Raw genomic sequence first — 11,717 nt, 5'->3', positions numbered from 1 at the left:
GGCCCAGCGCTGGACCGGGCTGGGTGGGTAAGATGAGCCCTGGGAAGCTCTGAGAAGTAAGAATCTGGGGTCAGGGCCAGAGGTGATGAAGAATGACTGCTAAGCCAGTGACATCAGCACCTTTGTTAACAGGTCCTAGAGAGTGTGTTCTCCTGGAATCATTGGATCTGTTGTGTCTCCCCTTGAAGATACTTAGTACATTTAAGATAACAGAATATATCTGTGCTCGCTTCGGCTGCACATATAAGATAACGGAATACTGTATCTGTCTTGGAATTTTCGTTAAATGCTTGATGAGTTTAGCAAATAGACTGAAGTTGCCCACATATTCACTGTGACGGCCGAGTGTGACTCTTTGGAGAAACTGGGTGGAAACCTGGCCCCAGGCCATAGAGGGTTGGCTCTGTGGCTGCGCCCTTCGCCATCCACTCTGCTTCCTGGCAGAGCCCCCAGGGCTGCAGGATGGTCACCCCTAGACCACACCCAGGTGATGTGGCCTGGCGTCCAGAGTGTCTGTGTCCACGGCCCTCACCAGACTCACCTTGAATGCCCCCCTGCCTGCTGATCTGGGCTGCAGGCAGGAGGCAGGAAAACTGTTCAGCCTGAGGGACATTGTCCAAGATGGTACAGTCAGTGTGAAGGCAGGATGGCCTGATGAGCAAGGCTCCAGAATCGGGGGGGGGGGGGCCGCCACTGAGGGCCAGCACCCCAAGGACAGGAGACTAAGGCCTGGGGAGACCAGTGGAGGGAGCAAGACCACCCTGAGGGACTTCCATCCCCAACAGGCCTTCCAGCCCTGCCTGGCCTCCTGCTTTCCTGGGGAAGGGGCGGCTGGGAAGAAGGCGGGGACAACCTTTCAGAGGAGAATGTGACTCTTTCTGGCAGGTCTCCTTGTCCCGTTGGCCCTTCCGAGCAGGGCAGAACCCAAGCTGGTAGTGTGGCCCAGTCATCACGAGCCGGGGCCAGGCTCGAGCCTCACCCTGCAATGTTGTGTGTCCAAGGACACAGCTCGGCCTCTCCAAGACTCAGTGTTTTTGTCTAAGAAATGGGGAGGATGCTAGAGGCCCCACAGTGTGGCTTCTGAATATGGCTACTTAGCTGATGTTACCATTGCTGTTGCCCACGCCTCCTTGGGCCACCCCCTCATCTAGCTGGTCCCCCAAGTCGATGGGTGGGCAGCTGTTGCCTCTGTGGCCTCCAGGCCTGGCCTGGGGTTTAGGGAGGAGGGCTCCTGGCTGGGCCCCCAGAAAGCCCAGGCAGGCACGCATGCTCTGCCCGACTTCCCCACCCAGCCCAGGTCCCACACTGAGCCTTGCTTCCCCACGTCCAGGAGCACGGCCCCACCCCACTCCAGCCAGACAAATCCCTTCCCTTCTCTGAGGCTCTGCTGAACCAGGTTGGAATTTCTCAAAAGCAAACAAATAGGCGAGCTCAGAGTTGTGGTTTTCAGAGCTCAGATTCCTCGGTCTGTCTGAGCGGCCACAGGCCCTGCTGATTGCCCACTGGCAGGCTGGACAGGGCCCACGACTGAGCCCTCAGGACACTGCCCCTGGAGCACCGGGCTGCCCCAGTTCCTTCTTCTGCCCAGACAACTGCTGGGCCTGGAGGGGAAGGGCGGGCTGTGACCAGGGACCCACGGTGGGGACAGCGGCTGGTGACAGAGCTGCGGCAGGCAGGGCTGGGGGAGCGGGGCGGTGAGGACCAGGCGGCCATCTGAGCAGGTGGTGATGTTGTGTAGGTTCAGGGGCAGGGCCGTGGAGGCCGTGTGGGAACGTGGGGCGGAGAGGCACGAGGCAGGAGAGCACCTCTCGGGGCCCATGGGGCTCGGAGGGAGGGCTGGGGTGAGGGAGGGCCCAGAGGGGGCTCTCGCCAGGTGGTCTTAATCTCCTCAGTGAAATAGGAGTCCTGGGGGCGGGTGGGGGAGGTGGGAGCTTTGAGACAGCTGCCGGGAGGGGACGGCCTGACAGCCCTGAGGCCCCCGCGGAGCCCCTGCCGCTGGGCCCGCGCTCTGGTCAGCCCCTGGATGGGTCCCTGGGCCGAGACTTGGAGCCGGTTCTTCTACCCACCCCTCCCCCTGGGCCTCTTCTGCCTTCATGGCTGAGAGGGTCTGGCCTGCATCTGTGTGTGTAGGGATGGCCTGGCCCTTCCTGCTGTCTAAGTAGCCACCAGTGACCGGGTGAGACAGGGGCTGGGTCAGTTTTCCTCTATTGCAGACCCCCTCTTGGGTTCTTACCCTCCAAGCTATCCCCGGCTCTGAGGTAATGCCAGTGGGGTGCCAGGAGGAGGAGGGAGGGGTCCCTGGCCAGATCTGGACCCCCAGCTTCCCACCAGGGCCGGACACTGAGACCAGAAGGACAGAGGGAAGGGTCCGGCTGAACCTTCCCACCCCCACCATGCCTTGGTCTTTTCCTCTACCCACCAAGGGGCCTCTCAGAGATGGGGAAACTGAGGCCAAGACAGGGTGGATGAAGGTATCCTTGGCTGCCAGGCATCTGGGACAGGAGGAGGCATGGGCCGCATGGAGGCACCAGCTGCCCCATCCTGCTTAGTGGATACTTGGCATCAGCTGTGGGGGGCAGACAGACAGATGGAGTCGAGCTTTCCCTGGTGCCCCAAAGCCAACCCAGCCCCTCCCTCCAGGGTGCAGGCCAGGACGGAATGCACTCGGGGCTGTCCCATGCGAGGCAGGCTGTGGGCCAGCGCCTGGCTGTCTCGGGCCTCGCTGGGAATGGCCAGGACCAGAGGCCGATGTGAGTGCCGAGGTGCCCACTCGAGAAACTGAGGCGGCGCCCTGACAAAGCCAGTGTGGCTCTCCTTCCAACTCCATGCAGGCCCCTCTCTGAATCGCCTGCCAGCCTGGGTCCAGGCTCCCATCGGGGCCCCTGGCCATGTGTCCCCTCCTTCCTGGCTCTGTGCCATGGTTCTGCCCCCACCGATAACTAAATCCATCTCAGGACTGCACCCCGGGACCTGCCGGGCCCTCTGCTCTGCTTGGCTGTTTCTGCCTGTTCCTTGAGCCTGTCGGGGTAAGTGGTAAACAGGACCAAGCCATGTGGGTGAGTGGCCCCGAAGGTCCGCTAGGAGGTGGCACAGCAGTGGGGCTAAGCTGGCCCTCATGAGCTGGACCCAAGCTGGGACCCCGAGAGTCAGCCCTCCCAGAGCCCCTTCAACTTACACCCAGACAGTCCCCTCTCATGGCTTCAGATGTCACTGTTCCCCCGAGCGCGCCCCTCCCTCCTACAGACACTCGAGGCAGGATGACCGTTCGTAACTCTCACCTTAGAGGGAGTTTTGGCTGATCCGTTCCTAACGTCTGCTGAAACCAACCAGTCTTACTTCAGGGAGAGTACCTTACCTTTCTGTCTGAGAAGGCAGAGTGGGTCAGTACCTTTCAGATGTCTGCAGAGCTGTCCCGGGGCAGAGGAAGCAGCCTGGCTCTAAGGGCAGAAGGTTCTGGAAGGGCACTGTTGCTCCCAGAAGAAAAGCTGTACCATAGTCAGGGCTGCCTGGGAGGTAAGCAAAGGGGGTGGCACGGAGCAGGGAGGGCGCTGGGGATGGCGGAGGCCGGGGGGTGGGCCCTGAGCCGCAGGCACTGATCTGAAGGGCATTTTCCTGACTCCAGCGTTGGCTCTGGCTTCCCTTCCTGGGGAAGAGGCCCTTCTGCACTCAGCATGAGTGTTCTCTGCGGCGTCTGCCCGGGAGCAGGGGCCTAAGGCCCTGCGGCCCGGAAGCTTTCGACTTTGGGGCTTACTTTCCTTGTCTGCAGGCCCAGGAGGGAGCCAGGGCCCCTTGGTGGCTCAGGGCTGGGGGCAGCGAGGAGTGTGTTGTGGATCAGGGGTCGGGGCAGAGGTCCACGGCTGCAGCAGTGACAGACACGTCCCAGCTCAGCCCACAGGAGCCTCGGGCGTGTTGCTGTGAGAAGTGATCATGATCGCTGGGCCCTGGGCACCGTGTCAGTAAATTATACCTGTTAGCTATGGGCTTCACGAAGTGGCAGTGGTCATTGTGTAGCTGCTGAGGACATTGCCCTGGGGTCTGGACACCGCTCTCTTGGTGTGGCATGTCACCTCCTCTGTTCTACACGCGCTGTCTTTCTTAATGTGGCCCCAAGTGCCTCTGGTTCTGATTTTGAGGTTGGCTGTCTCCAAATAGATGCCCAGGTCCTTCTAGACCTCCTGACAGCCCTCTCCTCCTCAGTAGTTAGTTGGTTTGTGGCCTGGACACACCCCCAGGGTAACTGCCCACAGCCGCTGTGGACAGCCAGCATCAAGCATCTTAGATTTCTGACAAGGGGACCTCCCACCTGGTGGCAGCTGATACCTGAGCCCACCCCACCCCGTGGCAAGGGCAGAGGTGAATGACCTGGCTGGAGACAGCTGCTGTGGGAAAATGCCAATGCGACTCACACTGATGCCAGAGAGGAGACGGGGCACAGAGCAGGGCAAGGCCTCGGGCATCTCTAAGGGGTCTTGCCCAGCTGGGGTCCTGTCACATCCCAGCCTGGCCCTGCCCTTGGTGCCCTGCACACCTCTCCTGTCCATCCGCCCGCCCAGGCAAAAAATGGTCATTTCCTCCCGCCCCCGCCCCAGGGAGCGACACGGAGCTGGCAAAACAAACAGGCCATTCCTCCTGTGGCCACTGGCTGGTGATGGATGGCCAGAAGGGCTGGCTGTGCTGATGGACGACCGCCCATCATGTGTGGGCCGGGGCGGGGGGCCCAGAGAGGCCTTGGACGCAGGCACAGACACACACTCGTGAGCCATGGTGCTGGCCTTGTCCCAACCTGAGACCCTCCCCGGCCAGATACCCAGGCGGACCAAGACCTGGGCAAGTCAATGCTCCCAAGCCTCAGTTTTCCCATCTGTGTGTGGTCTAGGCCCCCATGATGGGTGGGAGATAAGCCAACATGACCATGTACCTGACATGGGATCCTCCATGTACCCTCCGAGATCCCTACCTGTCGCCAGATGGCAAGAATCCCCTCCTCGGCCTGTGTCTGGACCTGGTCAGGCGGGTCCGCTGAAGCCATTCCCGGCACCTGAGTGTGTGCATGAGCCCAGGAGGGCCCCACAGCCCGGTGCCCCCAGCAGGGGCTGAGCGGAGGGCACCTGGTCAGGGAGAAAAGGCTCAGGGTGCAGGGGGCAGGCATAGCAGGGGGCTGAGGCTTGATGACAGGCCAGCTCGTGGGGCTGGACACTCCTGAGCCCCGCCAGACCCGTCTGATGGCAAACCCTGCCAGTCAGGGAGGGCTGTACCCACAGCCCCCAGGGAGGCCATGGCTGACATGCCCCCAGCCTGGGCAGGCTCCCAGACCTTCTGGCCTTTACTGCCGGCCACCTGTGGGCCCGAGGGACACCCTGCTACCCACCCAGCCTGAGGCCTGTGGTGGTATAGCCCACCCAGCTGGTGACCGGCTGGAGAGGAAGGGGCAGCTGCGACCAGGCCTCTGACCCTCCAGCCGCTCAGCCCCACGGAGCGCACGCACCTCTGGCTGAGAGGAAGCTTCCAAGACCCCCACTTCCTGAACCTCAGAGCAAGCTGGGCCGGGGCCCTGCACTTCCCGCAGAGCCCCCAGCCCTGCCCTCAGCTTCTCCAACCCGGCCCCCAAGTCCCTCAGCTGCTTGTTTCCTGGGGCAGAGGGTGGAGGGGGATGGCAGGCAACTCGGCCTGATCTGGGGTCAGCAGAGGCAGGAAACCCCACTGAATGGGGTGTGAAGACCTGGTGGGTGAGGGGCCTGGCGGAAGGGAAGGGCTGGGCTAGGGAGGGATTTTCTCTGGAGACAAGGCTGCCTGGGACAGGGCTGTGACTTCTACCTAAGACCCTGCAGATGGGCCCCCTGGTGCGAGGTGGGCCTGCCTCCGCCTTCCCGGGGTGACGCTGTGATGCAGCCGTCAGCCTCCAGAGACAGACCCGGAATGCCTGGGGTCACCTGCCCCCGCTGAGATGGGCTCTGGGGCAGCAGGTGATGCCAGAGTGGGGGTGTCTGAAGGCGGGGTCTGTGGGCAGGGATCTGGGGTCCCAGGTAGAGGCTTTTGAGCTCCCCGGTCTGGCGAGTTTGGACTGTGCCTACGGGGCCAGGGGCGGCCGAGTCATCCCTGCCGCTCCACGCTGCTGGGGCAGGAAGTCTGGGTCTGGCCGGGCTGGCAGAATGGGGGCAGGACCGAGGCGCCCACGTGGGGCAGGAAAAGGTCCTAGACTCCGGGAGGGATGGGTGGCCTCTGAGGGGCCACTTCCTCCCTGGGAATATCCTGCTGGGCAGCGGGAGGGAGAGGGCTCGGGTCCAGGAAGGCAGGAAGGGCCTGGGGCTCAAGTCCCTTGTCCCCTCATCCCCTCAGGCAGGGCCTGGGAAGTCCCAGGAGGGAATGAGCTCATGGATGCCTGAGCCTCTGAGCACAAGGCCGCTGCTCCCCACCCACCACAACCTGGAGCGTGTCTCCCCTCAGCCCCCAGGCTGAGCTCCTGGAGTTGCCGGCACTGTCAGCCTTATCATCCTTCCACCGTCAGGAGCTCAGACGCTGGTCCAGTTGCAGTCCCCGTGTGAGCCGTGGCCAGAGCCCGTGCCCCCCGCGGACCAGCAGCTATGGACAGAGGGGCAGGGGCCTAGGAAGAGGCCCACGGGCAGCAACCTGTGCCTCAGAGCTCCACCCAAGCCACCAGGCTGCGCTGGGCAGACGGCCCAGGCCCAGCTGCCCCTGCTCTGGGCCCCGGGAGGGGTCAGCCGCCCAGCACCCCCCTAATGGCCTAAATATAACCTGAGCAGGCGCCTGGCCGGGAATAGAGACCTCTGTCAGCTCCCAGCAGGTGCTGGTGGGAGGAAGGTCAGGGTGATTGGCAGGGGTGCTGGCCAGGCAGGCAGCCAGACGTGGGTCATGTGAATGCTGGTGGCAAGGCCCAAGGGTGAGGCGGCGTGTCCTCGCAGGACAGCTGGGTGCCCAGCCTGCTCTGCTCGGAGCAGCCCTGGACCCTGCCCTCACCCTCAGCTCAAGCCCCTCGGAAAGACAGACCTGCCCGGAACTGACTGTGTGGCCGGGCCCTCAGCACAGTCCCACCTGCCACTCTGGCCCCACGGCCCCCGCCCCCGCCTGTCCCCTTCACCCTCAGGCCCTCTCCTGCCCTGTATGTTCATCCTTGTACCACCCCGTGCCAGGCCCCTCTTCTTCAGGCTGCTCTGAGCGGACACCTAGCCCGGCAGAGAGAGCTTGACTCCAGCGTCCCCTGTTCCAGCCCCAAACTGCTCCTGACCTGATGGTCAAGTGAGGTCCTTTGAGCCCCACATCACTGGGGTCAGCTCCCCAACCTCTCAGCTGCCCTCCCCAGTCCCCTCAGCCAGCGTCTGGGCCCCGGGTCCCACCTTGGCCTGTCTCCCAAGCCCAGTGCTGCATCCCCCCCTGCTGGGCGAGACCTGGACAACAAGCAGCCTGCGCTGAAGTGCGGCTCCCCAGCCAGCCCCTCGCTGTTTCCCTGAAGCAGGCGCCTCCTCTCCCACTCCTTCTGTAGAAAGAAGACTGTCCAGCTGAGAATCTGCAACTATCCGGGAAGGCCCAGCCGGCCGGGGGAGAGGACCCTCCCTAGTTTCCCAGGGTGGTGATTCCAGTGACTTGAATCCAAACCAATAGTTTCCACTCTCACGTGATTCAAGTCACATGCAAAGCCCGGGGGCAGGAGTGGCGGGCGGGCACTGCGGAGGGGAGTCCCGGCCAAGGCCCTGCAGGGTCCAGGGGTCTGGCTGACCTCAGAGGAGCCCGGGCGGGCAGGGCCAGGCGGTGGGGAGAGGGCAGGCTGATGAGTCCACCGGGGCGTGTGTCGGCTGAATACGCCCGTGTGTGCCCAGCACCTGTGGTGTGGCCAGCACTGTGCTCAGCACGTGACACATGCCCGCCCAGAGGTCAGAGTCCCGGGAACTGGGGCTCTTGGAGGGAGCCTTGGGTCTAGGGCAGCGGTCGCCAACCGTTCGGACCTCACAGACCACCAGTGGGGGTCTAGGGACTCTTCGCCTGGAGGGGACCTCAGGAAAGCCAGCCGTGCCCTCCGGCCTGCACTGCCCTCCGAGCCCCCTGCGGTCTTCTGGCCCGACTCTCACACTCCTAGTGACGGGCAGCTCACGGCCCAGAGGCAGCTCATGGCACCCGGTCAGCAGGCTGTGCAGTTCTTCTTTGCAAGGTGGCGGGTAGACAGCCCATGCCTGGAGAGACAGCAGGGCCTGCACGGGGGCGGGGGCGATGCCTGGGGTGGCAGGACCTTGGGCTGGGGAGGCAGGAGGGGGCAGACCAGGGAGTGTGGACTCTGCACCCCCCCTTCCCGGCTACCCCTCCCGCCCTGCGCCTCAGGACGCGGAGGGGCGGGAGCCAGCCCCACGGCCCTGCCTGTGCTGGGCATGGTGGAGGCCACAGCGGAGGCTTGTTTGTTCTTCGTCTAGTTTTTCTGGTTTGGAGCCTGGGTGCCCAAGCAGGGCTAGGGGCCTGGGAACCAGCGGGGGTGGGGGATGGAAGAGGAGGGGGCCCTGGCAGGGGTGTGGCGGAGGAAAGGCATTGGGCCTGGGTGCAAGGCCACCCCTGGACCCTGCCTCACTGCCACCTTCCTGTCCGTATCTGCCCTCACCTGCTGCCAGGTGGGCGAGCTCCACCCGGAGCCACTGGGGTCACCCTGGCTCTCACAGGCTCTGGGCATGGGGGTAGGGGTATGGCCCAACCCCACCCGCTGAGCCAGAGCGGGGACACAGTGCAGGTGCTTTGAAAGCTGGGGGCCCCGCTAACTGGGGTCATCAGGATGGCCCACCCTGGGAGAATCCGCGGAACATCTGCCTCCTCACTCCCCACATTCCCAGCTGGTCCTGGGCTGGCGCAGCCCCCAAAACATTTCTTAGAGATTAGGCCCTAATCCTGCCAGACCCAGCAGGTCCCCAGCCTCCCCGCCCCGTGCTGTCCCACCCACCCAACCCCTCTACCCAGCCCCTCAAGGCCCTGGGAGGCTCCCAGAGAGGAGATGGCTCCATTGAGTCCCCGGGTGGGGCTTGGAGCCTGGGCCTCACCCAGGCCAGCTCTGCTCAGCCTGAACCGAGCTGCAGGCCCCTCTGTCACCCAGGTAACTGGGAGTCCCTCCTGATGTCAAGGTTGCTTTCTCGTGAAGCCAGTTCCAGCACACACGTCCGTTCTCCATCCCGATCCCCAGGCAGACAGCGCCAATGGATCCCAGATCTCCTGCTCCGTGGACCCACAGCCTTCAGGTTTCTCGGCCCCGGGCTCTAGGTGGCTTCTGCCAGTGGGTCAAAAGCAGCACGACACGTGCCCGCCCTCCTGGCGGTGGGGAGGGTCCGTCTGGGAGCTTCGGGAAGGCCAGCCCGAGAGGCGTCCAGGGCTCCTGATGGGCGTCACATTGTGCTAGAGGCCAAGGGAGGGACCAGCAGAGTGGGGAGCCGACACCAGGCCCCCACCCTCGATGTTGAAGCCGCCCTCGGCCCTGACTCCTCAAAAAGGGCCCTGCCTCATTGTCCCTCCTGTCCCACTAGAAACTGCTGCCCAGGGAGGGGCAGGGTTGATTCTCGGCTGGGATGTGAGGGGCATGGGGGTTCTTCTCTGGCCGGTCCTGCCCCCGGGAGGCCTGGGTGGGAGACGGCGCAGCTTGGGCTCCAGAAACATTTGTTTTAAGTCTTAAAATATCAGGTTCCTGCATCACGGAGCTTCCCTGGGGGCCTCCAGGCAGGCGGGAGGGATTGCAGGAGTAAGAAGATTCCCCCTCTCGCCCCCGCCCCAGCAGCCTCTCGGCGTGCCCCTTGGCCTCAGCTGAAGCCAGCCAAGTGTTTAGGGGGTGCCAGCTGGGCCCCTGCTCTCCTGTTCTTGGGGAAACCCCACTTCACCCACATCCAACCCAGCTCCTCAGAACTGGGGAGGCATAGATCCCAAGGCCTCAGTCTTCCCCCCTCCCAGAGCGCAGACATGCTCCAATAGGACCTGTGGATGCTTTCAGCCAAGGACAGTTCAGATGGGGAAACTGAGGCCTGGGGAGGATGAGGCCTCTCGCCTGTGGCATGGAGCTGTGCCCCACACCCTGGTGCCCAGCTCCGTGGTGGATGCAGAGCCACTGGGAAGCAGTCTTGAAAAGATGACAACACCACAGTGATGCCAGGCCTAGCATTTGGGGTGGCTTCTTGGGGACAGAGACATGGGGTCTTGAAGGTTGAGTAGGAGTTTTAGGATGGCTCTGGGTCTGGTTGGGAGGTTCCCTGAACAGAAGGACAAACCTGAGCAGGGCCAGGCTGGAGGGTAACTAGGGCATGGGGGACCGGAGGGGCTTGGAACACAGGCCCAGGCAGGGGGCTGGCCCTGGTGCCAGATGAGGGTGGGGTGGGGCTCAGAGCAAACTTCGGGACCTGCTGCTTGGGGGACAAGAGAGCCCTTCTGGACAGTGGTTCTGCACTAGCATGAAGGTGGCTCCCTCCTACGTCTGATGCCCCTGGGACCACGGCTCGGCTCCGGAGAAAAGGCCCAACTCCCGAGACCCGCCCATTCCCTCCCAGGCAGACCACCGGCCTCGGCCTGAGGGACCAGCCTGGCGCAGAGCGGGAACTGGAGCCAGGCAGCGACAGCTGGCCCCACTCGAGCGTCCTCCAGGGGCCACTGCCTTTGTTCCCAGGCCCATCCCAGCCGTTCCCAGGCTGTACCCCACCCCCCAAACACCCAGGTCGGAGGAGGCTGCGAGGGACCACCTGCTAGGAAACCTCACCTACCCAGGCGACCAGGCCCAGGCAGGGAGCGCCCGGCATGGCCCCTGACTCGCTCCTCTGCCTGTGTTCGTGGGCTCAGTCTCCCTGCAGGAATACACGCACTCCAGACAGAAGCCCCAGGGAGACCCCTCCAGCCAGAGGGGACGGTGTGCAGGGAGGCGAACCCAAACGGCTCTGGGGCGGTTGCACACAGGTCTGTGTCGGGGCAGAAATATATCCGTTCGGCCCTGCCAGGAGGCTCAGTTGGTTGAGCATCATCCTGTGCACCAAAAGGTTGCAGGTTTGATTCCTGGTCAGGGCACATACTTAGGTTTCGGGTTAGATGCCCAGTTGGGATGCATATGGGAGGCAACCAATTGATGTTTTTCTCTTACATTGATGTTTCTCTCTCTCTCTCTCCCCCTTCCTCTCTCTCTAAAATCAATAAAAACATCCTCAAGTGAGGATTAAAAAAAAAAAAAAGAAATATATCGTTTGGTGGCTGCCACCCTTGTAGCACCAGTGGGCTCAGCGTCCCCTTTGCCTTCCCGGGCACTGGGCTTGGGCGACTTCCGGGCAGTGCCCACAGACCCCGTGCTCCTGTTCTCACACGCTGCCCACCTGGTGCACGGCCTGGGTGCCAATGTCTGTCTGTGGCCGAGGCAGTGAACACCCGTGTGCCTGCATTGCCCTCAGAGAGACCCTCCCGTACCTGTCCCCCGCCCGCCAGAGGGTCACCGCCACGGCCACACTCGGGGTGTCGGCCTCTCAGAAGGGGGGTCACTGTGCTCTTAGTTCGCTGCCTTTGAGTGTCCAACCACCTGGCTTTCCTGTCTGTTCTCAGGGCCTCCTGCACCCAGGCTGGGGCAAGCTCCACTTTGGCAGCTGGGGACGCCAAGGCTGCGAGGCTGAGGCTGTGGCCAAGGCCTGAGGGTGAGGGGGTGCCCTGTGGATCTTCGGAGGTGGCAGGGATCAGGGCAGAGTCTTGGCAGGGGGAAGGACGAGGGGCAGACCCCT

Source organism: Myotis daubentonii, chromosome 19 (genome assembly GCF_963259705.1).
Source record: "Myotis daubentonii chromosome 19, mMyoDau2.1, whole genome shotgun sequence".
In the NCBI taxonomy this organism is placed as follows: domain Eukaryota; kingdom Metazoa; phylum Chordata; class Mammalia; order Chiroptera; family Vespertilionidae; genus Myotis; species Myotis daubentonii.
The sequence above is the reverse complement of the archived record's forward strand: the minus strand, read 5'-3'. Positions refer to the sequence as shown.